This window comes from Crocuta crocuta, unplaced genomic scaffold, assembly GCF_008692635.1.
Source record: "Crocuta crocuta isolate KB4526 unplaced genomic scaffold, BGI_CrCroc_1.0 scaffold1, whole genome shotgun sequence".
NCBI lineage: Eukaryota > Metazoa > Chordata > Mammalia > Carnivora > Hyaenidae > Crocuta > Crocuta crocuta.
In genome coordinates this window covers 5,563,726-5,589,419 of record NW_027527930.1, presented here as the reverse complement: position 1 = coordinate 5,589,419, position 25,694 = coordinate 5,563,726, and the positions used below count along the sequence as shown (strand labels likewise).

The window sequence follows — 25,694 nt, the reverse complement described above, 5'->3', positions numbered from 1 at the left end:
GAACCTTCCAAATGCAAATCTGGCTATGCCCTTTCCTGGTTTTAATCCTCAATCTTCAATGTCTGCCCCTACCCCATGGTCTCCAAGATACAGTTTGTATGCCTCACTGCTCTGGTTGTTGAGATCATCTGAATTTGCTGGAACAGAGTTGTGCTAAAGACTATTCTTTGATTGCTTTGGGAGCTACTATTTTTCTTTCTCCCCCCATCCCCTACCCCAGGCCCATTTCCCTGCTATAGGAATTATTACACACAGTTCCAAAGTAATAATAATAATAATATAAAAAAAATCTATGGAGCAACAGGGTATGTTTGCCAAAGATCTAGGAGTGAGGGAAGTGGCATCAGTAGATGATGGTAAAAAGGTCTGGGATTGGGGCACCTGGGTGGCACGATTTCACAGCTCGTGACTTCGAGCCCCAAGTTGGACTCTGTGCTGACAGCTCAGAGCCTGCAGCCTGCTTCAGATTCTGTGTCTCCCTCTCTTCCTGCCTCTCCCCCATTCATGCTCTGTCTCTCTGTCTCTTGAAAATAAAAACATTTTAAAAAATTAAAAAAGGTTTGGGGTCATCTCATATATGGAGAAGTAATAAGTAGCTAGAATTCCAGGAAATCATCATAATAATGTTAGTTGACACAAATCACACAGCTCTCAGAAACCCCCAGAGTTTCCATTTCAGAAGGTCTAGGGGACCCAAGAACTTGCCTTTCTACAAGTTCCCAGGTGAGGTGGATGCTGTTTTCCTAGAGAACAGAATTTAAGACCTGCTGCTATAGCCTAACATACAGTATCATAAGTAATTTTGTGTGTTTGTTTCTCCCTTCCAGACAGTGACTTCGGTATAACCAGGTCTGAACAGAAGCCCAAGATCGTAGTATGTAACATGTAAAAACATTTCCTGATACAGAAGCTCTTCCAGGTTCCACAGCCAAGCAGTAATTCTGACCATCCACAGTCCACTTCCTCTTCAGGCCCCACAATAATAGATTTCTTTTTTTCTTTTTTTTTTTTTACAAATAGTTTATTGTCAAATTAGTTTCCACATAACACTCAGTGCTCATCCCCAAAGTGCCCTCCTCCATGCCCATCCCCCCCTCCCCCCCACATCATCAGTCCTCAGTTTTTGTCAGCATTCAAGAGTCTCTCATGGTTTGCCTCTCTCCCACGATAATAGATTTCTGAGGCATGACTCAATATACATTTCTGTGCAATGCCACTTGCTGACATGCCCCAAGAGTCATGGTATGAGCCCCTTGACTACTGCGGAATTTCCCAAGGATTTTGGAAATCTCCCTTCAAATCCCCTTTCCACGGTGAATTTTCCATCACACGTGCCTTACAGATAAGAACAATAAAACACTGCTTTCCTGTGGATAAGTCACCAATTGTGTAAATAGCAGTCATTCACGTTGCTATTAGGTGTCACAAAAAGACATAGGGAAAGCCACATGATATTTACCTTAAAATTTGGGTAAAATGTTTTCTGTAGGTAAATTATTTGTATTTCTCCTAAAGGGTAGGGAGCAAGAAAGGCAGAACTGCATGTGATCGAAAATACAGTGTAGTGTTATGGGGGAAGAAAAGCCCCTTTGAATGTGACCTAATGGAAGATTTTCCCGGGACGAATTCAGTTCCACCTACTACCCTACTAACCGTATCTGCTTTCATGCAGATGACATGTTGAGTCTAAATCTAAACCTACCAAATTCGGGAAAAAAAACAAAAAACTGTCCATTCAACTTCCCTTAAACACACAAAGCCAGGAACCCAAGTGCTGCTTCCCTAAAATGTTCTGGTTTCGCTTTCACATGTGAAGCATGCAGGTGTTAAGAGTCTTTAAAACAGTGCTGGCAATTTGTATCTGAGTAATTTTTATTAAGAAAGTGCTAATAATTTCTATAGTGGTAGCGGATAAAGGAATTCCTGCTGCCTCTGTATTTTCAAAGACCCTGGTTTCGGAATTTCAGTTTTCTTAGGCAAGCTTACAATTCAGCTTTCCTTCCTAGTACCTAAAAAGACGAAGCAAGGCAATAGGAGTGATCCAGTTCCGGTACTACCTATTTCCCCCCATTTTTTTTGCAATTGTTGCCCAATCTTTATGGGGCCACCCACATCTGTTTATGTCTTCATTAACACCGTAATCACCCCAGGCACAAATTACTTAATACTTAGTGCGTGAGCACATGTGTGGCGAGCCGAACTCAAAATGACAATTCAGTTTTTACCTCGTGAATGGTTAAAACCTCACTAGATGACTAATAGATATTTGCAGCAAAAAATAAAGATAGCCAACAACACAGACACATTTCAGGTGTGTTAGGTTAAAGCGTATGTTAAAACAAATGCTTTCAAAGGAATTTAACCTTGTTGTTTTGCAGGGGGGATTTTGTTTGCTTTATTATTTCAGAGACAGAGAGAGAATGAGCAAGCAGGTGAGAGAGAGAGAGAGAGAGAGCAGGAAAGAGAGGCAGAGAGAGAGAGAGAATCTTAAGCAGGCTCCATACTCAGCATGGAGCTCAGTCCCATGACCCTGAGATCATGTCCTGAGCCAAAACCAAGAGTTGGACACTCAACCCACTGAATCACCATGGCGCCCTGAATTTTACCCTTGTATGGGCCATCAGGCTTCTACCGCTGGTCCCCACCCCTAGGCTCCAATGCTCCCCTGTGCCAATAAAGGTACTCTGCTTGCAAGAGTCAGAAGTTCTGGTGCACTGTGATTTCCACTAACTCCTATTCACTTCCACCAGCTCTGCTGCGTTTAGCAATCAGTTGCAGTGAAGTGTGTGTTTATATTCTGTCTCCTACTAGAGGGGGCACTCTATGGGGACAGGAACAGTGTTATTTAAATCTACCCCTCCACTTGCCCTGCACGTGGCTTTCTTGCCCTGAAAAGACAGTAAGATTCATTAACTCCAGGGCAGATGTTACGTTAGGAATATTCCAGTGCAGACTTGATTACAAGCAGAACTGTGGAGAAGTCTGCCAGCAGAGTTCTCAAATCACAGCACTTCCACGCTCCACTTCTAGGGCCCAAGACCCTCATTTTCTCCTCTCCCTTTCCCTTTTCAGAGCCTCCCTTTTGGTTTGTCTTTTACAATATGACAAATGATTCTTAAAACCTAGTGTTCTCCCTCAGAGAAAACTGTGTATTTGAACAGGGAACAAATCCTTAGCCCAAAGGGAATTGCAGGCATCAGTCAGTGGTTAGAGAGAAACGATTTTTGTCATAGAACATTCCCAGTTCCCTTAACACACATAGACGATGACATATTCCAATGACTTATAAGGCCAGACTTGAAGTAATCCTGCGCTGAATTGCATGAGTCAGACTGAACTCACTTTTTTATTAAAAAAAAAAAAAAAGGAAAAAGAATGACTTTAAAGTCCAAAATACGCAGTCAGTAACAGATGGCATTAGGCACCATGGAACCCACTGGGATTAATTAAATAGATCTAAGTCTGGGAGATAAAGCTCTATTCTCTAATAATATAGAAAACTACTTCATCCTGATGGCTCTCACTTTCCTCATCTATTAAATGAGAATCTCAGGCCGTTATAGCAGAGACTATTGAACAGTGTATTCTCTACGTGCCAGGAATTATCCTTAGTGCTTTCCATGTAGCAGACCATCTGATTCACAAGTCAACTCAAGAAGTTCATACTTATTATCCTCGTTTATAGATGAAGACACGGAGGCAGAAGAGGTTATGCAGCTTGTCCAAGATCCCACAGGAACTAAGTGGCAGAGGAGGATTCAATCTCTCGCATCAAGACCCAGAGCCTGCCTTCTTCACCGCCTCCCATGAGCTAAAAAACTCTTCCAGAACTAGAATCTGATAGCCTCTTTCATTCAGCCTTGCTGCACATCTGATATCACAGCATTCACTTGCACCATAGGAAATGCCTGCGTAATGAATAAATGATGAAGATCATGATATTGCCTTGTTTGTCCAAATTTCTCAGTATATAATGATGATTTGTAAAGAGTTGTCTAAATCTCTTTGTTTGCAGGCTATCTTACACTTCGTTAGTATGTGGATTCTGGAACATGAAGACCACTAGTAAATAATCACTAATGTTAAAAGCTTGTCCTGTTTGCTGACACTGGCAGAATGGATAAGTTTGTTGCATGCAATCCCATTGCACGTGAGGGGTAGCAACTGCTGGGCTACTCAAGGTCATACCGAGAACTGGAGAGCTTTAAGTGTCCTTGGAAGTTATCTAGCTAAACTCTACATGACAAGTTACATCTATCTTCCACTTGAGAGAATGTTTTGTGGTATCCTCAGAGGCTAAAATGCAGCTAAAATTTAAGGAGTTAGAGAAATATTTGTCTGTGTTTCTCATGGGCAAGAGGTTTCTGCTTACAAAGTGGGACAAAGCCTCTAAACATTAAAAGGGACAAGCCTATTGATGACCCTAGAACTAAGATATATGTTAGGACCTCTATTAAGAAACCTTTATCCAGTAAACTGACCTGGGTTTGGGATTTCATCACTTGATCATTTCCCTTTGTATTATTTTTTGGAGAGATTTGGGTCACTTTTTTCACTATAAAGCATTTATAGAACTCTTAACGATTCAAACCATCTTGTTGCATGCTCACCAATCCAGATAACTATCAGATAATGGACTCTACCTTGCAATATTAGAGTTCATAATTAAACAGATTAAATTAAAGCTTTTTCTCAGTTTCTCTTCTTGAAAGCACTTTCCAGGTAGTTTAAACAGATGGTGATATCAGGGAACTAGGTTCCGAGAACCTGTTCAGCTGCTTCCTTGTTCTGTGACCTTGAGATAGCCACTCAACTTCCTTGGATCATCAGATTTTTCACCTACTAAAATAGGGATTAGACTCACCTTTATCATTCCTTTCTGCGGTTGTCCTGGTGACTAATTTACACATGGCACCTCAATAAGTGGTGGTCTTATTTGAGGGAACTCTCAGAAAAAGCCAATGTCGTATCCTTTAAAGTTCCTCAATCTGATCACCTACAAAAAGTTGAGGTTATAATGATCTGCCCACTATATGGTTTGCTATTATGTAGCTCTCTCCCTTAAAAAAAATGCAAAATGGGGGCGCCTGGGTAGCTTAGTTGGTCAAGCATCCGATTTTGGCTCAGTCATGATCTCATGGTTTGTGAGTTCCGAGCCCTGCGTCAGGCTCTGTGCTGACAGCTCAGAGACTGAAGCCTGCTTCAGAATCTGTTTCTCCTTTTTCTCTGTCTCTCCTCTGCTCATACTCTGTGTCTCTCAAAAATAAATAAACATTAGAAAATTTTTTTAAGTGCAAAATATTGTATATTTCAGGAAAAATATTCAAATTTCTTATGTGTGTGGGTGTTTATTTTAAAATTATGGCATTGTGAATATATATGATCCATTATAAAACCAGGCTTAAGCATACTGGTCCAAAAAATAATCAAGCATTCCCAGAAAAGTTTTCAGAAATCTCTATGTTCAGTCCAAATTTGTTATTTATTTGAACTACCCTGTTATATCATAGTCTTCAGTTTACTGATGTGCCCTTTTGACCTTTCTTTCCTTGCCTTAGGATAATTTGACCAGCTTCAGAAAACTAAATTAATTAAAAAGTAAAAGGAATGGGGTGAGGGAGAAAAAGATTATATTCTATCTAGTAAAGCTTAGCTAACTTAATTTCCAGATTAGATATACCTTATTAGGTAATCATTATCAGTATCTTGAATTTTGAGCATTTGTTAAGAATATAATTAACGTGACTCCAGAAGAATTTTCATGGGTTACTACTCACTGGTGCTTCTAAAATGTATCTTCCGAATAGATTTCATAATTCGCAGGCACCCTCTTGTCTTAGCACCATCCTTGAAGAAGGAAATGATCAACATTCTCTAAGCAGTAACCGATTTTGGAAAGCATTCATTGAAAAAGGAGGTAGTGCCAAAAATATTTCATGGGAGACTTGAAATATTTCTGGTTAGCAATAGCATTCTTACCTAGCTTCCTCTACTCAGGTTAACCTGATCCCGCTCTTGGTAGCCTGTGTTTATCTTTGCAGTCTGCCAAACCCATCACTACTCACATCGCTTTCCTACTTTTGAACCATGTACCCTCAAGGACACTGAAAATTTGAGCAGTCTTGCACCCAGGGTTGGGAGGATATCATGTCTCAAGCTGCCAAATATGTGGGAACAGGATTAAGAACAATCCTTCACATTAGCCTCCATTCTTATATTTTATGAAATAATTGTGCCACTCTATTTCTCCTTTATGACTCACCAATAAACAATAGCCCTCCTTTAGTAATCCCCTTGGTGGTTCTTTGCAAATATTTGAGCTAAGAGAAATTTATACCATGATACTTACTCCTCTTCCATATTCTGGTTAGGCCTGGCTCTAAATATAAAATAAAAACATGGACACGGGTTTACCTTCAAGAAGCTCTAATTCAGCTTCTTCACAGTAGACTGGGTGGTCAGATAAACCTGGCTTCCAACCTTTAGTCTGAAGGTATGACCATCGGCGAGTCAGTAAATAAAGGAAATTCTAGTTCTTCGTGTGCAAATTTGGGGTAATTATAACAACCAAAACGTAACCAATGTGATGAGTGTATGAAGAGTAATCAACACACAGTAGGCATTCAATAAATAGTACAGTTGTTATTACTGTCTTTTGCTGAGAGAATTCCTTAGGGTTGCTTATTTTGAAGACCTGAATAAAACTAAATCTTAAATCAGCTTCTAATGGGTCAAGAGTAGTGACGAGCTATGTGAAGCTCATACTATTTGAAAGTATGAACATTTGTAATTTGCTAGGAAGTTGGTAAGGAAGACAGCCCGACATGGAGGACAACATCCCTCTATCTCACCTGTTATTGGCACTGCCGTGAGGCAGCATTTCTTCTAATGATTTAAAAAGCTTGTGGGTACCTGAGTGGCTCAGTTGGTTAAGCATCCGACTTCAGCTCAGGTCATGATCTCACAGTCCGTGGGTTCGAGCCCTGCATCAGGCTCTGTGCTGACAACTCAGAGCCTGGAGCCTTCTTCAGATTCTGTGTCTCCCTCTCTCTCTGCCCCTCCCATACTCATTCTCTGTCTCTCTGTTTCTCTCAAAATAAAATAAAATAAAATAAAATAAAATAAAATAAAAACATAAGAAAGAACTTTTTAGAAAAGAAAAAAAGAAAGCTTGTGCCATGTATGAAAACATAAATGCTGCCATTTAAAAAACATTTTTTTAACATTTATTCATTTTTGAGAGAGAGAATGTGAGTTGGGGAAAGGCAGAGAGCGAGAGAGAGACAGAATTGGAAGCAGGTTCCAGGCTCTGAGCTGTCAGCACAGGGGGCTCGAACCCACAAGTGGTGAGATCATGACCTGAGCTGAGGTCGGATGCTTAGCCGACTGAGCCACCCAGGTGCCCCCATTTTTAAATGTGCCGACCTTTCCACTCCGGGTTCTGACCCAGAAAATGTAAGAGGTCATGACTATACTCCTTGACATCATGAGTTTAACTTTATCAATTAGCAATATAAGACTACAGTTTCTTAGTTTTCTTTTTCTTTTTTTTTTTAATTTTAACACTTACCTTATCACCCCAGACATATTCATGTATGTTATCTTATTTAATGCAAACTACTTGAAACTGGCCTTATTGCTCCTTATCACCAATGCCAACTACTCACTGACTGTGAGCTATCAGAGGAAGGGAGTGTGGTGTATTAACCACCGCAGAGAAGACCATTTCTTATGGCAAGGGGACAGCTATGAGTCATTATCAGCCAGCACTTCTACCAGCTGAGGGAAGGGTGCATGGCCTGAGAGAAAAAGGGGATGGGGACGGGCACCAGAAGGATCTACTATAATCCCACTTTGTAAGGGGAAAATGAAAATCAGAGCATTTAAGTGACTTAACCATGCTCACATATCTGGTAATGGAAAGCCAGGTCCTAAATCAGACTGCCTGCTTCCAATTCAAGTTCTCTTTCTACCATATCACAGCTGGTTTACTGAAGGATATTGAAGGGGCAGTTGTAAATTTATATAGACCTCTTAAGAAGTGGTAAATTAGAAGAATGACTTAAGTGCAATTACTCACTGTAAGAAGTGGTAGTTCTTTTAGATTTCTTTGCAGTTAATCTCAACTTCAACTGATATTCCTTCTCATTGTTTTATGGGAACTAGAAAACATCCATGGGCATTCCAACCATATAATCCCTGACTGCACGCACCTTGATCTCAAATCTTTTCAGAAATTCATTCTGAACTTGAGTCTCGTCCTTTGTCTGACTTCAGCAGGTCTGTTCTGGTATGCCTTATGTCTTAAGGCTTTAATTTGGATAACATCCACAGTTGGCACTTGAACTGTGACCACTACAAGGCATCACAGTGGTTAAATGGACAACACCTAATTTCAGTCAATTGAGGGTGCTCTTCTGGCTAGGACATTACATAGGCATAGGCTTACATGGAGACCCTTGCTTCCAAGATTAATTTCACATTTAAGGCAAAAGTGGAGAAATCCTTGAGATACAAAAACACTGGAGCCAAGGAGGAAGAAGTTTATTCTAATTGAGAGGATTGGGAAAGTCTTCTTGGAAAAGAACGTAATTAAATAAATTTTGAGTATTAAAGGAAATTTGAAAGACAAACATTTCCCTCCCAAAAGCAAAGGTCAGAGGAAGCAAAGGAACTAAAGTAAGTAGACAAATATCTGGAACCAAGACCCTAACAGCACTAAGTTCAGAAATACAATGAGGGTCAGACTTAGGACCTAGAGGATAAACAAATCTCAAACCAAAACCAAAACTTAGAGTTGCAACTAAAGACTGATAGATAACCAAAACAAAACCCAGAAAAATAACCAAAACAAACTGGAACCTAAAGATAATGTAGGAAGGCTGACACTGAGTCTTTTACTAGAAAGAGAGCTTTCTAAGAACTAAAGAAAAGTTATTAACAGGAGACTAACAGGTCATTAGGTTGCTTTGGCCTCATCTGGTCAAAGTCACCCTGAGACTTCCAGTCAGGACCTGGCCACAACTACTGTTAGGGATGGTGGCTTATGAAGACTTTTTGTCCAAGAATCACTTTGGAGAAGCAAGACATCTTACTTATTCCTATTCCTAGAACAAGCATATTTATAATAGAAATAAGATCCTCTTAACCCAGGTCTGGGTTCTGGAAACTACAAAAGGAAAGGGTCAGCTTCTTTGATATCTTAGCTATAATATTACAAGTTAGCAATGCCCTATAACATTATAGGGTCTTTCCTTCCTTCCTTCCTTCCCTCCTTCCTTCTTCCTCTCTCCTCCTCTTTTTTTTCTTTCTTTCCTTCTTTCTTTCTCTTTCTTTCTTTCTTTCTTTCCTTCCTTCCTTCCTTCCTTCTTCCTTCCTTCCTTCCTTCCTTCCTTCCTTCCTTCCTTCCTTCCTTTCTTTCTTTCTTTCTTTCTTTCTTTCTTTCTTTCTTTCTTTCTTTCTTTCTTTCTTTCTTTCTTCCAGTTGTTACTTAGCATCTTTTTTGTGTCCAGTGGCCTAATCATTATCATGTTGTAACTAATCTACTTTTAACTACTCGAATGTCCTAATTAGAGTAAAGAAAGAAGAGGAGATATGAGGAGAAGGACTAAGGAGAAGATACTTAGGGTCAACATCTGAAGGCATGCCTTTCAGGGAGTTGGGCAGTCATGATGCTGAGATATAATGTAGCTGAATAGTCATGAGTCAAGGCTTTCCAGATGAAGCAAGAAAAAGAGAGTGTGGGGCCAGAAATAACATTTCCAAGTGCCTATTTGAACCAGGCACAGTGCCAATTAGTTTGCATCGTTATCTTCATTTAATTCTCTTCATGTTGCAGGTTGGTAAATTTCCAAAAGTAAATTAACCCAGGAAAATAAATATGCTTCATTTAACTACATGCATCCAACCTGAAGTGTAGCTCTCTTTGGCATTTTGGACCAAGTAGAGGGGCTTCACTGACCTTTCTTTAGTTCCAGATAACAATTAAGAATCTCTGCCCTTATGAGATTAATTTGTTTTATCCTTACACAGCTGAATATCAGGCATAGCCTGATTCATGAATAAAGAAGGAACAATAAACTGTATCATTTGTTTCTGTTCTTACTGGACTATTACCCATAACTGATATTGCAGCTCTAAGAAAACCACTGGTATAACAAAGTATACACATATACAGTTCCTGGGGATCAAAATCATTATTGATACTACTGTTTCTTCAGCATTGAGGGCCACTGTTACATCTCAGTGAGGCCATTGACAGCTCTAAATGAATATTTCCATACAGATATAATTGAAGATGAAAATTCTAATTTCATATAAAGTCCTAAACAGTTTAGCCTCTGCTTAACCACTATGTAGAACATTTAATTCAACAAAGATTTGGTATTTAAACATTCCAAGGTGTTATTGAAATAGCTAGTTTCACAAGACCATTCTCAAAACATTTTGCATAGAGATTCAAGATAACAATAAATACAAATATTTTAGATAATCAGATTCTGAACACAATGTTTTACATTAACTGTTCTATTGACTCAGCCAGTTTTCTATTAATTTAAGATCTTTTTTTTTTTACATCTCTTATTTTCTTTGGGTAAATTCTGTCTTAGAATAATATTTCTTGGTTGTTTGCTGAGGGCTCAGCCCTAATAAGTTATTCATTACACAAAAAAAGATGAAGAGAAATTCATCCAGTGGAACACATCACAAGGCCCTTGTGAGTACCTTTATTTGTAGCACTTATGGCTGATTCAGTCCATTTTCATCATTGCTATTCACCAAGTACCTTTTGTGATAAATTGTTTGTTTAAAATACAATTATTAACAATAATAATATAGGCCAGATACTATGAAGCCTCTTGGATAAAACTGTGAATGAGATAAACACAATTCCTGCTCTCACAGAGCATAAAGTCCAGTAGGCTCAACAATCACCACCCCCCCACCCCACACGAAGATTCTGAATTTCAAAGTACGTGGCTCTACATTTTCCTGAGCAATTTTATTCACATCTCTCTATCTCTTGGTCTAAATTGGTAACATTAATTTATGTGTCATTCTTGCACAGCAGCCATGCTAATCTTCTCTGTATCATTCCGATTTTAGTATATGTGCTGTTGAAGTAAGCACTAAATTGGTGACATTAAAAGTAGTCTATGTGTGCAGCTCTATAGCCTGTGATGGAATTGAGGGTTAGCAGGTCTGTGAAATAAAGCAGATGTTTATTGTGTACCAATCATAAACCAGTTGGTGGGGATTACACTTTTGGCAACTGTAGACATATTCTCAGCTCTCAGAGAATTTTACATTTTAGAAGAATAGATGTTTAAAAAGTAGGTTCTTAAATTATCATGTGACACAGTAAGGTACCAAGACCAGGGTTCACTCTCTCTTCCTGTCCTACTAAACACCATCAGACACAAGCATCTGATCTTACAGCTGCTTACAGAACCCTACTAAGTAATGGTGGCCTTGAAGAACTCAGTGTCCTGTGCAAACTAAATTCACGATTATTACCAGGATTATTCAAAATATCTATGTTCAATATTTGTATTATTCTCCACAGGCAAGGCCTTAAGGCCATTTCTGACAGTCTACTCTGCAGAAAATCCAGTCTGCAGATGACACATGGTGGGCACATTCTGTGATACTCTGGGCTCACCTGCTCACAGGTGTGGTGAGTGGGCATCACAAGCCCAAAGCAGAGATCTGTTTTTACTCCCAAAACATTTCCTGTCATCTGGTTATGTGATTAGAAGAAAGTCATTGGCCTTCCTTGTCTTCAACTAAGAAATGAAGAATTTGAGTCAGAAGAAATAGAAAATTCTGATTCTGCATTTACTTCTTCACATCATTTCAAAATTTTTATTGGCTAAAGACACCACTGGGGACAAATGCATATCTCCATCCTTTGGTCATTTTACTTTTCAGTGTAAATAATAGAGCTTCTCCCTTAGTATAAATGGCTCTTGGCATTTGGAGAAAATGCTTGCATGGCCGACCTCACAGCCCACACCTAGCCTGGTAGGTATCACCACTGCAGAGACATTTGGACACTCTATTTCCACTGTTTAGAACGAGCCATTTTCAATCTGCAGGGTTAATGTGCCAACTGAGGAAAATGTACTTATAAAGCACCAGAGTATCATACAGAGCAAACATGAAGATTGTCTCATTTTATTCCATTTTCTTTTCATCTCTCCTTCCTTTCAGCTGTCCATTAAGATATAAAATGAATTATTCCTAAAAAATTCATTTATGAAGCAAAATTCTGTAAATCAAATCTACTGCCTCAGTTTTATAATTTATTAAAGTATAACTTTTACGGGTAAAAGAGAATCTATCTTCCTTTTCATGAAATACCTCTAAGAAATAGTTTACTTTCTTCCAGTTTAAGAGTTTCACTGTCTTTGGAGATATAAAGCCATGCTTTCTATTAGCCGATAAAATATCTTCATGAAACTATGAATGGGGTTAAATTTTACTTTGGGAAGTCCAAGTAGGTTTTTTTGTTTTTGTTTTTTGTTTTTTTGTTTTTTTTTATTTCTAGGAGAGAGAGAGAGAGACAGCGTGAACAGGGGAGGGTCAGAGAGAGAGGGAGATACAGACTCAGAAATAGGCTCCAGGCTCTGAGCTGGCAGTCAGCACAGAGCCCGACACGGGGCTGGAACCCACAAACCGCGAGATCATGACCTAAGTGAGAGTCAGATGCTTAACCGACCAAGCCACCCAGGCGCCTCCCCCAAGTAGGTTTTTTAAAAGAAATTAAAGTATGGACTAAGTTCTTGTTTTGTGCCAGGAGTTGTGATGGGCATTATGCTGTGCTGTGCAAAGTTTGTTTTTATTTAATTGATACATAATGCTATGTGGAAAGTACTAACTTACGTATAGCATTTGACCTAGCAGCTCTCTTCTTTCTCAGCTTCCTTTCTTCCCTTGGCTTATAGGACATGATGCTTTACTAACTCTTCTCTACCTCTCTTACTTTGTTGCTGGTTCTTCCCAGACCATTAACCATTGGCAGATCTTGGGGTCCCTGGGTGGCTCAGTCGGTTAAGCGTCCGACTTCGGCTCAGGTCATGATCTCATGGTTCGTGGGTTCGAGCCCCGCGTAGGGCTCTGTGTTGACAGCCAGCTCAGAGCCTGGAGCCTGTTTCAGATTCTGTGTCTCCCTCTCCCTCTGCCCCTCCCCTGCTCACGCTAACTCTCTCTCTCTGTCTCAAAAATAAATAAAACAATAAAAAAAATTTAAACATTGGTAGACCTATAGCCTCAGAACGTTGACCTCTTCTCTACTTAGACCCACTTCTGTTAACTCGAAATGTTTTTAATACCTGACAATTACCACATTTATATGTCCAGCCTGGTCCCTTCTACTGACTCCAGACTTGACTACCCATCATATGACTTCTTGACATATCACTTGGGCAGCACTAGGAATCTCAGACTTAACCAGTTCAAAATCATGTATGGTCCTTTCCGAGATTTTCCACTTCTGTAACTGAAAGCTCCAGTATTCCAGTTGTACAGTCTGAAAATCCACCCCTCCATTGACCCCGTGCCCTCGTGATTTCCATTCAATCTGTTTCAGCCACCCTGATTATTGTTATTTTAATTCCACCAGGCAGGTCCCTGCCTCCAAACTTTTGCACTAGCTCTTCCATCTGCTGGAACTGCCTCTCAGGAATTTGGACGACTTCCTTCTTCTCCCTTAGAATCTTTGCTTCTCAGTGAAGGCTTCCTTGACCATCCTATTTACAAATTCAACCCCTCAACATTCTTGGCTCCCTTACTCTACCCTCGGCAGATAGTCCATCACACCTTCCCTGGTTTTTCTCTTTGATGCTTATAACCACTTGATATACTATATATTTCACTATTCCATTGGTTTATTACTTGACTCTACATTTCTCCTCCCACCTACACTAGACTATAAATTCAACAAAGGTGACAGTTTTGCATGTTTTGTCCCAGGCTGTGTCTAGTACCTACAACAGTATCTGGCACAGTGTAGACATTCTGTACATGTCTGTTGAATAAATCCCCATTTCACAGTTGTAGCAACTGAGGCTCAATGAGATTAAATAAACCGTAGACCCCAATGTGAAGGTTTAACAGAGTGAGGATTAAAATGCAGTTCTGTCTGCCTTTTAAGGCTCTCTGACCCTGAGATATCAGCCTTTGATATTTATTTATTTGTCTATTTGTTTGTTCTCCTTGGCACCAAGTAGCTGCAGACTTGAAGAACCAAATGTGAACCTGCTATCTCACTTGGGAAGGGATGGGAACCTCAAACATAACTTGTCCAAAATGAAAAAGGCTCATTTTCATTAGCAGACAAAGAGTTCTGAGAACTAGGATCTGTTAGTGACTCTCCTCTTAGAAAAGATTTCTGCTGTGGAAAAAGGAAAGCCCAGGACCAGAGCTCTTTTCTCACAAGTCCAGGTGATGTGGTCCTTCGCCCTCCCTCCATCAAGCTCAAGGCTGTATATGCCACATACCCTACTTTTCCTGGGTGTTATTTCTGCTTATTCTTGATGCTTTGAGGCAATGATAGACAAATTAAATTTAATATGGAAATTAAATTCTAGAAAGACAAGATCTATGAATTACAGAGTTCATGGAGTTAGAGTCTTTGGCAGTGCTTGGAAAATCTTCCAACCTGACAGTGTTGTTGTGAAGAAGAGTCAGTATGTTAACAAAGGTGCGATAAAAGTATTGCTATTATTATTATGGATCTTGATCTCATGGCCTGTGGGATTCCAGGTAGCCCTCTAAGTCTCAGCTATTTTATCTATAAAATAAACCAATAATGTCTTTTTATAAGGTTCATATAAAAAGTAAGTCACTAGAACCACATAAGAAGCCAACATTGACTATTCTCAATGTATATTTGAATTTTCACACTTTTTGTAACCTTTGCTGTAGTACAGTCTCAAAATTCAATAATCTAGACATCAATATGCATATTTATACTTACATTAGTGTAACAATTCAGAGTTTATAAATTGTTTGCATTTAGGTCATTGGAAACTGAGAGTCTGAGAACTAAACTGTCTTTTGCAAAGCTGATGGGGTGCAGAGCTGAGAAGGTGGGCCCAGATCCCCAGGCCTAAGCTCAGCAGAACGCCTACCCACCCACCCACCATCCCTCCCCCAGGGACTCTCACACAGCCAATATCAGGGCGATCCATTCTATACTAAGCAGTTTCATAGAAAGTACCCTAGGTCTATGGATTACTCTGGCTTAGAAAATTTCAACAGAACACTTAGGCAAGATTTTAAATTGCAAGAGGTAGTCATATGTACTTTCTTGCCCTGGTCGTTACTTTCTCAGAATGACTCTTCCACATAATTCTGGTGACTCACCCTGTTTGCTGTAGACACCTGGCCTATTATGAATGCTGTGAAGCTTCATGGGATATAAGCCCTAATGCAGTCTATCAAAATCACTAACAAAGCCTCTGCTTAAATGTAAGTTCCCATGAGAGTGGTGAATTAGGTAGGTTTGTTTACAGGGGTATCCTAATTGTCTAGATTAGTACCTGGCACATGGTAGTGCTCAATATACATAGTTTTAATGAGAGAATTCTTCTCCATATAACTGGGGTATTGACTATGGCTTCATGTGAAATCCCAGACAGCCATGATGTGGTGCTCAATCTGAATCACTCTTTTTGTTTTTATGATTATTTATTTATCTTTGAGAGAAAGAGAGAGAGAGAGAGAGAGAGAGAGAATATACAGGAGAGGGGCAGAGACAGAGGAAGAAAGAGAATCCCAAGCAGGCTCCTCACTGTCAGCATGGAGCCAAATGCAGGGCTTGAACCCATGAACCATGAGATCATGACCTGAGTCAAAATCAAGAGTCTGACGCTTAACCGACTGAGACACCCAGGTGCCCCCTGAACTGTTCTTAGGCTTAGCATAGGTGACCAGGAGTTGTCCATCTCATGGTATCTTTCCAACAAAACTATTAACTATTTTAGTACAAGGGCTGGGTCTTGCATCTTGAGGAAAGAATACCTAGCATGGCATGTATTGAATACACAAATAGCTTCTCTTTGAGGAATTACTTTTGTCTAAATTATCAAGTCATTTTATAGACCCAAGTCCTCTCTAGAATTCAGACAATTTGGTCCATACACAGTGGCATAAGTAACATTTCCTTTAAAAAAAAAATCTAGAATGCCAGCATCTTAATCCGTAATCTAGCCAGCAGAATGTTGGCTAAAGAAAAAAAAATAACAGCAAAAGAGGTTGGGCTCAAAGGCAAAGGAGGTAGAGTGTTAGAGAGTTCTTTCCCGCAGGTCAGGGGAGGCCTCTCCACAGAGACTACCTGCTAGTGACCTCGCTGTGGGAGTCTCTTCCTAGTTTCCCCAACTCCTTCTTTATTTATATTTCATGAAATAATTAATGTTTTTCCTTTTTTATCTTTCCAAGATTTTGTTTAAATTCAAGTTATTTAACATAGTGAGCAGTATTAGTTCAGGAGTAGAATTTAGTGATTCATCAATAACATATAACACCCAGTGCTCATCCCAACGAGTGCCCTCCTTAGTACCCATTACCTCTTTAGCCCATCCCCCCACCCACTTTCCTTCCAGCCCCCCTCAGTGTGTTCTCTATAGTTAAGAGTCTCATACACTGTTCCTCCTTTTCTGTTTTTACCTTATTTTTTTCTTCTGTCCCTTCCCCTATGTCCATCTGTTTTGTTTCTTGTATTCCACATGAGTGAAATCATATGTTATTTGTCTTTCTCTGATGGACGTATTTTACTTAGCATAATATACTTTAGTTCCATCCACGATGTTACAAATGGCAAGATTTCAGTCTTTCTGATGGCTGAGTAATATTCCATTGTAAACATGTATATACCACATCTTTATCCATTCGTCAGTCGATGGACATTTGGGTGCATGTGTACCTTTGACCCAGTATTTTTGTATCCTTTGAATAATGTTTTTCAGAGCAGAAATTTTTATACAGAAATAGTCATAGGAAACTCTGACAGTGTAATTCCTTAGCAAGTAAAAAAAAAAAGGTAATTAATGTAAGCCATAGTCTAGGCCAAAAAAGGGAAACATTTGGCAAAAAGAAAAAGAAATTGTCTTCCAGAAATTATTTTTCATGTTGGATTTGCATAAATTTGTCATGGGTCTGCTATTTCACGAGAAGGGGAGAAACAGCATGACCTGATTCAGTTGGAATCCTGCTGCCCTTTACAGGCAAAGTCAGACTATTTCACCTCTTATTCATTTCTGCTCCTCTTCAGGGTCTTAAAGCTGGCATATGATTATATTTAATATTGTATGTGCGGTGAGTGAGCAGTCTGAATTGCACAACATTTCATTTGGCTAATACTTCAGTTTCTTGACTCATACGCCTGACAAGTAGCTACACAACATGAAGCAGCATTTCCTGAGTCAGTGCATGTGAGAGAGAAGTTATAGATGAAGGTTAAGCACAGCAGATGCTCTTGGGACCGCCATCGGACTCATTCTATCATGTAGATTTCTCTCTGCTCAATTCAGTGACATTTGCTCCTAGAAATTTAATGCAAACGTCAGACATTTAAAAACATATTCCAAGACATGGGATGAGCAACATTGGTCATTCAGCCTCCTCTTGCCCTAACAGTGAAAGTCCCCCATGGAGGAATGACAATAGCTGTCAATGTATTAATTCATAAGTTATTCGATGTCTCGTAAGTGATAAGTGCACATTGGGAAATGAATTTCCTGCTGTGGAAATTCCAATGCTTTAGAAACTCTTCAGTGAACAAATACAGGTTTGTTCTCTGCATTAACAATAATAATCTTTTTCTTAAAATTTTTCTTTCTTGTGACTTAACAAATAGTGTGATGAGTTAAGGTCCTAAATCATCACACAGTGGGTCTACTTCATGTTGTCATTGTTTTAAAGATCTATCGAGGACTCACAAAAGTCAAGACCATGATTTTCCAGTTTTCCTAATCATGGCACATTGTTCTACATTATCAAAATGTGACATGAAGTAAACTGTTCTTTGATTAATTGCCTTGAAATTTTACTTGAAAGGGAATATATGTTTATACCCCGGGTTTAAATGTCTCAACTGGTAGCCTTAACCACTGAAGCTATACCTCAGTCCCTTTCCCCAAAGGTCTTCCCCCAATTCGTTAGGTACTTACTGGGTTGAAAATACCATGTGAGAGGAAAAAAATAAATATGGAGAAATCTTTTTTCAAAAAGATAACAAAATATAAAATCATCATAATATGTACTTATTTTCAAAACTCAGCTTTTCAATGATTTCTTCTAGAATTCCTTTTAAAACTCTCCCCCCGAGTTCAACACTCTCTCTAGAGAGGTATAAATAATATACAACACTCCTTCTCTGCCTTGATTACTTATTTTCACTTCTAGGTATACTTCTTAAAGGGGCCATGTGAACTCCTTTCTTTCATCCCTAGGGCCTAACCCAGAGCCTGAATAAGGCCTGGCACCTTCCTCATCTACTGACCCATTTCCTCATCCATAGTGTGATCTCCTTAATAGAAAAAGTTGTCTTATCCCGACTTTCAGAGCCCTCCTCAGAAGTTTGATGTTTACCATATGTTTACAGAGTTAGTAAACTGAATACATGTGAGTGTCCGGGACTGTGTCCCAGTTGAAGACATGCTGGAACAGCACGGTGCTTATCCAACAGGGTTTAAATGTTACTCTGACAAATAGTTAAAATAATTTCAAAGAAAATATAATTTGGGAATAGCTTGTGAGTCCAAAGTGGCTTCTGGGCCCTATTCCACTGCCTTGGTCACATATTCCTGTTGTGGTTGCAATGTAACAATTGATGTTTGGCTCACCCAGTTGGTCATCCCTTTAGAGCTGGGTGAGGGACCTTATATCCTTTCCTCCTACTGTTTTCTCCTATCTCCACACCGCTTTGTCCTTATATTCTCCTTTCTCAGAACCTGTAGTGGTTTTCTTCCTCTTGGCCTCATTATCAGCCTTCATCTCCAGCTTCTCCTTGCTGACTCACAGAAGAATAGAGAGAGAGACCAAGGGCTATGCTGGAAGGAAGTGGTCCCCGCAAGATAATCAAATCCTTCACACTACTCAGATTAACAATCTTGTGGTCTGTTTTCCTTTGTCCTCTCAGCCAAAATGAACTCAATCCCAGGTGGGGAAGAAAAAGAATTTTAAAAGCTCATCCTGCTACTGAGGAGTCCTACTTCAGGCAAGTTGTTTCTGAGATGCTGAAGGAATGCAGGAGAGAATGGGGTAGATGAAAACATGGGCCTCAAAGCTCTCCTGTGCTCCCTTCCTCCTCAGGGTACTACTCTACTCTTCACCATCACTAACAGCACAGTTCTTCAAAAAAGGATCTAAACTTAGCTGTCTTTTTTTTTTTTTTTTGAAAGAGAGAGAGAAAGAGCATGAGCAGGGGAGGGGCAGAGGGACAGGGAGAGAAAACCATAAGCAGGCTCCATGCCCAGCACAGAGCCCTACTTGGCGTCCAGTCATGACAATGAGATCATGACCTGAAGTGAAATCAAGAGACCATTGTTCAACCAACGGAGCTACCCAGGCACCCCTACACTTAGCTGTCTTAACTTTTTTTTCTCTTTTGAGCTCAATTAAGGCTTTCACCTCCACTATTCTATATAAAAAATTTTTATGAAAGACACCAAAAACTCATTACTAATTCTAATTGCCAATCAGCCCTTGTCTTAATCAACCAGAAAGCCTGAATGCAGCTGATGAATGAAGCATGTTTGTTCATTCATTTCCAAAATATCATTCTCTCTGGATTCCCTTTCTACTTCCGTGCCACCCTTCTGAATCTCCATGAATAGATCCATTTCATTAACTTTAGGACTCTATTTTATGACTTCTTTTTTCTCTCTAATTCATTCCCTTAATAATCTTACACGATCTCATTGCTTTAGATACCATCTTTACACTGATAAATCCAAAATTTATTATCTCCAGGCCAGATTTCTTTCTAAACTCCATACTCCTTTATCTAATTGCTTCTTTGCAATCACCATTTGAATGCCTAAAAAGCATCTCAAAGGTGGCATTTTCAAAATTAAACTCCTGCTTTCTCTCCAACACACAGCCCTGCTTCTCCTTAAGTCTTCTCATTTCAGTAGATAGCTAGTCCATTCTTTAAACTGCTCAAGCATATACCTAATCATTCAGCACTTCTTAGTTCCTCTTCTGCTACCACTAAAATCCAAGCCACCATCATCTCTCACCTGGAGTGTTGCCAAAGCCTCCTCCTCGGTCTAATTGGTTTACTTACTTATCTTATAACCCTACACTCTATTTTTAATTGGAACATATTCATCCTGAATGAATGAAAACAAGACTTTTGTTAAAATACAAGTCTTATCATGTTACTTCTCAGCTCAATATCTCCAGTGGCTTCCCATCTAAGATAAAAATCAAAGGTTCTTTTTTTTTTTTTTTAAGATTTTATTTTTAAGTAATCTCTCGACCCAATGTGGGACTCGATCTCACAATCACTGACCGAGCCAGTCAGACACCCCTCAGAAGTTCTTGTAGTAGTTTTCAAATCCCTATGTGAGCTCCTCTTGTGGCATCTTTCTGACCTCATCTTCTGCTCTGCCATTTCTATACTTTGCCCTACACATTCTTCTGCAATCTTTTCAAGCTGGGCTTCTTACAGACACTTGCACATTTTAAGCACATTCCCTCAGGATCTTTTTCTACCTTGCATAATCTTCCTTCCTTCTTTCTGTTCTCTTTCAAATGCAAAAATTTCAGAGAAGTTTCCTGACTACCCTAAAAAAGAGCAGTCCCTTAGCACTCTTTATTCCCTTTCCCTCGCCTTGGTATTTGAATTAGCAATTTGCTCTCTCTGCCAACATTTTTTTATTTCCAACTTCAGCAGTAAAACTGTCAAGATTAAATAAATATTTTTACAAAGAAACAGCAAATAAAGCTGTCAAAGAAGAGGGATAGCTCTTTTATTTTCTCCATTCCCTTTCTTCTTTTATTACCTACAAATCAGCCTGGTCTGTTATGACTTATCCTCACATTATTTTTTATTCTAGTGTCTGCATCCAGACTCCTGGGCTTTCATCTCTGTGTACTTCTTAAATGGAGTGTCTTCTGAGTGACTTACTTCCTTCAAATGTGAACTTACTCATTATAAGTAGGTACCTGCATCTGTCTGCTTCATTATGTCTTCTAGTGTATCTATGCCTGGTCATTATATAAAACTTATTATTTAATTATCAATTGATTTCTTTTTGTTTCCGTCTTATATTATGGGTAGGATATTATACTGAGTTCCACTAAACTATGTGTACAAAGAGATTATATTGCCTCTGCATTTTATTTTTAGAAATTTGGACATCATTTATTATAATAAGGAAGAGCTCGGATCTCTCTGGTTGCAGACACCGGCTCTAACCCCACTCCCTCATTTAACGGATTCGGAAACAGAAGCAGAGACTCCCAAAAACCATGATGCTGCTGCCAGAGGCAGGTTGGCACAGGGCCAGTGTACAATGACTTTCACTCACTCTTTGCCTACAAAACGTTGCCTCAACCTGGTTTCAATTCTAAACTAATTAAGAAATACCTATTAAATTACCCTAAGAATTGCCTAAGCATTTTTCTTTGAAAGGGAAATTTTATTCCTAATTGGATCCTCTGAAATTACATCAATGAAATTTCAACCCTAATTGGATTATCTGAAATCACCTCACACTTCATCTTTCTATAAAGGTCCATAATTTAAGAGACTTGGCCTTTTATAAAAAATAGAGCATAGCAGCTCACAAATATCACCTTTCAAAGAGCCATCACACACAATCATATAATTGTGGTATTGGTTTTTTAAGTGTTCAGTTTCTGTTGATTGTTCAGGCAAGTCACCTCACAAACACTCTTACATTTCAGTATCGAATGCACACAAAATGCTTATATTGTAGGAATGTCTTTAATTCCCATGGAATAATTCACTATTCAGACATGAAATCAAACACTGCACACAGAGGTCTGCCAAATAGCAGCTTTGCAAATTTAACATGCAAATATGAAATGTTTGGCAGACGGAAGTAACAAACTAAGCCCCAGATTGTGGATGAAAATGTATTTTGCTTATAAAAATCATATTTCTTGAGGCCCTACATCATGTGCAAAACATGGTAGTGAGCTTTGAAACCAGAATTTGTCTTAGATGACCTCGAGGTTATCTTAGAGCTTCACTTCATGCAAATCTTTCATTTTATTTACTTATTATCAAGTAGATCCATTGTGTGCTGTGACTATGTTCAGATATGAGTGTTTCCCACAATATTGTCAGCAATATTTATGTTTCTGTCATAGCATGAGTTACAGTGCTCTGTATTAAAATTACTTAGATATGTGCCTGGCCGTTGCAACATTCATGTGAAGAAGGAAATAACAAACACATTGTTGATAGCAGGATGCAGTAGGCTTAGCCCAGCCCAGAAAGCCGAAGGCCTTGGATCTATTTGGTCTTCTGTATATTAGTTTTTCATACCTTAAAAAGAATAATATTCAGAATAGTTAGTGGGAGATTCTACCTCCTTCTCTGGGAGACATCAAAAGAGGCAGGTAACTGTTTCCATTTTAGGTCGTTAACACTCTGGCTTGAACCAAGTCCAAAACATTATCTAAATAAAACTGTAATACACCAAAACGCTCGACACTCTCATTTGTACTGATTGCCACTGAAAAGCACTTGGTTAGTAGAGTGTTTCTTCTCTTCCTAAGGATGACTGATGATAAGAGCACACAAGTCAACTAGTCTAAAACATCAGGAGATAACTTGAAAGTCATCTTTAGTTTCTCCCCCAGAATGAAATCTTCGACCTCCTTAATCTCATTCAAATAAAGTGCTAACATGGGCATTCCTTTTCACCGCCTGCTGGTGGCCACTCCCAGGAAATGAGCTCAGAAGTCTATCCATTCTTTTTTCCCTTTAAATTGGCTTCAAGAGGAGTCCAGAGGTTAGGAGCACCCTACCTCTTTCCAGCACCTTGCCCTAATGCTTTGGGTCCAGCCAGACCGTCCTCCCGTTGTCCCACAATTCCTAGCATTTACTTATGAGAACAATCTGTATCTAAACCTTGTTGACCTCTTCTTTCTTTTCTTCTTTTTTTTCTTTAATGTTTTATTTATTCCTAGGAGAGAGAGAGAGAGAGAGAGAGAGAGAGAGAGAGAGACAGCGTGAGCAGGGGAGGGTCAGAGAGAGAGGGAGACACAGACTCTGAAACAGGCTCCAGGCTCTGAGCTGGCAGTCAGCACAGAGCCCGACGCGGGGCTCGAACCCACGAACCGCGAGATCATGACCCAAGCGAAAGTCGGACGCTCAACCGACTGAGCCACCCAGGCGCCCCCTGACCTCTTCTTTCTAATAAAATACTTGAAATCCTCACAACCGATGTAGTGGTAAGTTTAACTGTTCTCAGCTTTTGAGAACTTTATACCTCTAGAGATCTGTGAATATTCATAGTGATTAAAATAGGTAGGGCAGGCGTGTAGACAGATCTACAACTTCTTTTTTTCTTTTTTCTTTCCATGTGCCTACTCAGGAGTACTTGACCCTGTTGCCTGCTCCCTTGTTCTTGAAAACCTTTTTTCCCTTGGCTTCTCCAACGTTGCACAATTCTGATTCCATATTTTCTCTATGGCCACAAATGCATCCATTTATTTTGCTGTCTCTTTTTTCTCCTGTGTTTTTAAAATACTGGTGTTTCTCTCTCTGATCTTTCTTCTTTCATTAGAATTCCCTTACCCTAGTTACTGTTGAGTTGCTAATAACTCTCAATCTGGGAGTTATTTTTAACCGGGACCTCTCTCCTGAATGAAAGAACCATGATCTGCTGTCTCTTGGACACACCCATTTGGGTGGCTTCCAGCTTTCACCAGACCAGTCAATCCAAAACCGATCCTTCATCTCCCTCTCGAATCTGAATCTCCTCTTCTCTTGTTTGTGAATGAAACCACCAGCTCCTTAGTTGTACAAGCAACTGGAATCTCTTCTTGCCGTGTCCCTCTACCTTACCCTTCCACATCCTATCTGCAGCTAAGACTTCTGCACTGACATCTCACCAGTCCACAGGCTTGCCTGGATTCTCTGGCCTGGATTACTAGAAAATCTAACTTCTTGCCTCAAGTCTTGTTCCATTTAGTCCACTCTTCCTATTGCTGGCAGAATTGATCTTTCTAGACCACAAAATTAATCATGCTACTTCTCACCTTAAAATTCTAGGATGGCTTTTCCATTGCTGTTAGGATAAAACCATATTTAATGTGGGAGGTATAAAGCCCTCCATTAATGAGCCCCTACTGTATTCTCCATAGTCTTCTCCACACTGCTTATACTTTAAGACTTACACACACTGAACTTCCTCAGTTTTTAAAAGTGACATGTTCACTATTGCATTTGAGCTTATATACAAGCTTGTCCTTCTTCTGTGTATACTCTTCCTTCACCCACACAATAAGACTATACATAAATTTTTATGCATAAAAATTTTTTATGTTACTTATATCTCAGTTCTTGGGTCATAAGTAGTTTAAATATTTCTTCTTTTTTTCTGTTTTATTTTAAAAATGTTATACAATGAACACGTCATATTACTTTTGATGATTACTTTTATATTTAAAAATTCAGCAATTACCATATGCATCCTTGTAACTCATTAATTCCATTCTGGATATATATTCAACAAAAATGCAAATATATACCATTTTGTCACTAACGAGCTGATTACTTGTGAGAATTTCTGCCCTTTCAAATTACTTAAAGGAAAATATATTAGAAGTTTTAAAATGATAGTTGGTACTAGGTGAAGGGTACACTGGACTGCTTTGTACTATACTTGCAATTTCCTACTAACCTATTTCAAAATAAAAATTTTAAAATGTAATAGTCATTAACATAAATATTATATAGTAACTATAAATAACATTCCTCGGAAGATTAAAATTCAGTTTAATTTTATTTAAAATTAGTTAATTAATTAATTGCCCCTTCCCAATCCCATGTTAATTCTAGGTAAGCAGAGATTATTGATATCAGGGGGTCCTAGGGTCATCTGACACATCATAGCCTCTTTAAAAAAATGTATTGGCAATTTTTTGGTCTGTTTTCTTCCTCTGTTGCCTTTCATCGGGATGACTAAAATATAAGGGGAAAAGAGACTAATAAGAGGAAAGATTGTAGGAGCCATGGATAGGCTGCCCACAATGTACCACCTTGGCATCTTATTGATTATTTTAAATGAAAGTTACTTGGGGAGTGTAGGTGGCTCAGTTGGTTGAGCGACCAACTTTGGCTCAGGTTAATAATCTCACAGTTCATGGGTTGGAGCCCTGCGTTGAACTCTGTGCTGACAGCTCAGAGACTGGAGTCTGGTTCAGATTCTGTTTCCCTCTCTCTCTGCCCCTCCCTTACTCTTGCTCTGTCTCTCTCGCTCTCAAACATACATAAACATTTTTTAAAAGTTACTTAAGAAACAGTTTATGAGAGAAGGACCCCCTGGAAGTAGGAAATAAACCTGCCATGTAAAGATGTCCTCCCTGTACAAGAGGGAAAGAGATACACTTACTCACCAGAGGTAGCAAATTTGGAGCTAAGAAGGCTACACACACACACCTTGTTACTTTTTACTAATCTATGACATTACCCCAAATTCTGC

At 39.2% G+C, this 25,694-nt stretch overlaps 1 non-coding gene across 1 annotated transcript; it reads right to left on the bottom strand.

Annotated features, from left to right (window-relative positions):
• Nucleotides 1-11,028: 11,028 nt before the first annotated feature.
• Nucleotides 11,029-11,130, bottom strand: LOC144221024 (U6 spliceosomal RNA). Its single transcript, XR_013331928.1, has one exon. It is a non-coding gene; the product is annotated as a U6 spliceosomal RNA (small nuclear RNA).
• Nucleotides 11,131-25,694: the final 14,564 nt, after the last annotated feature.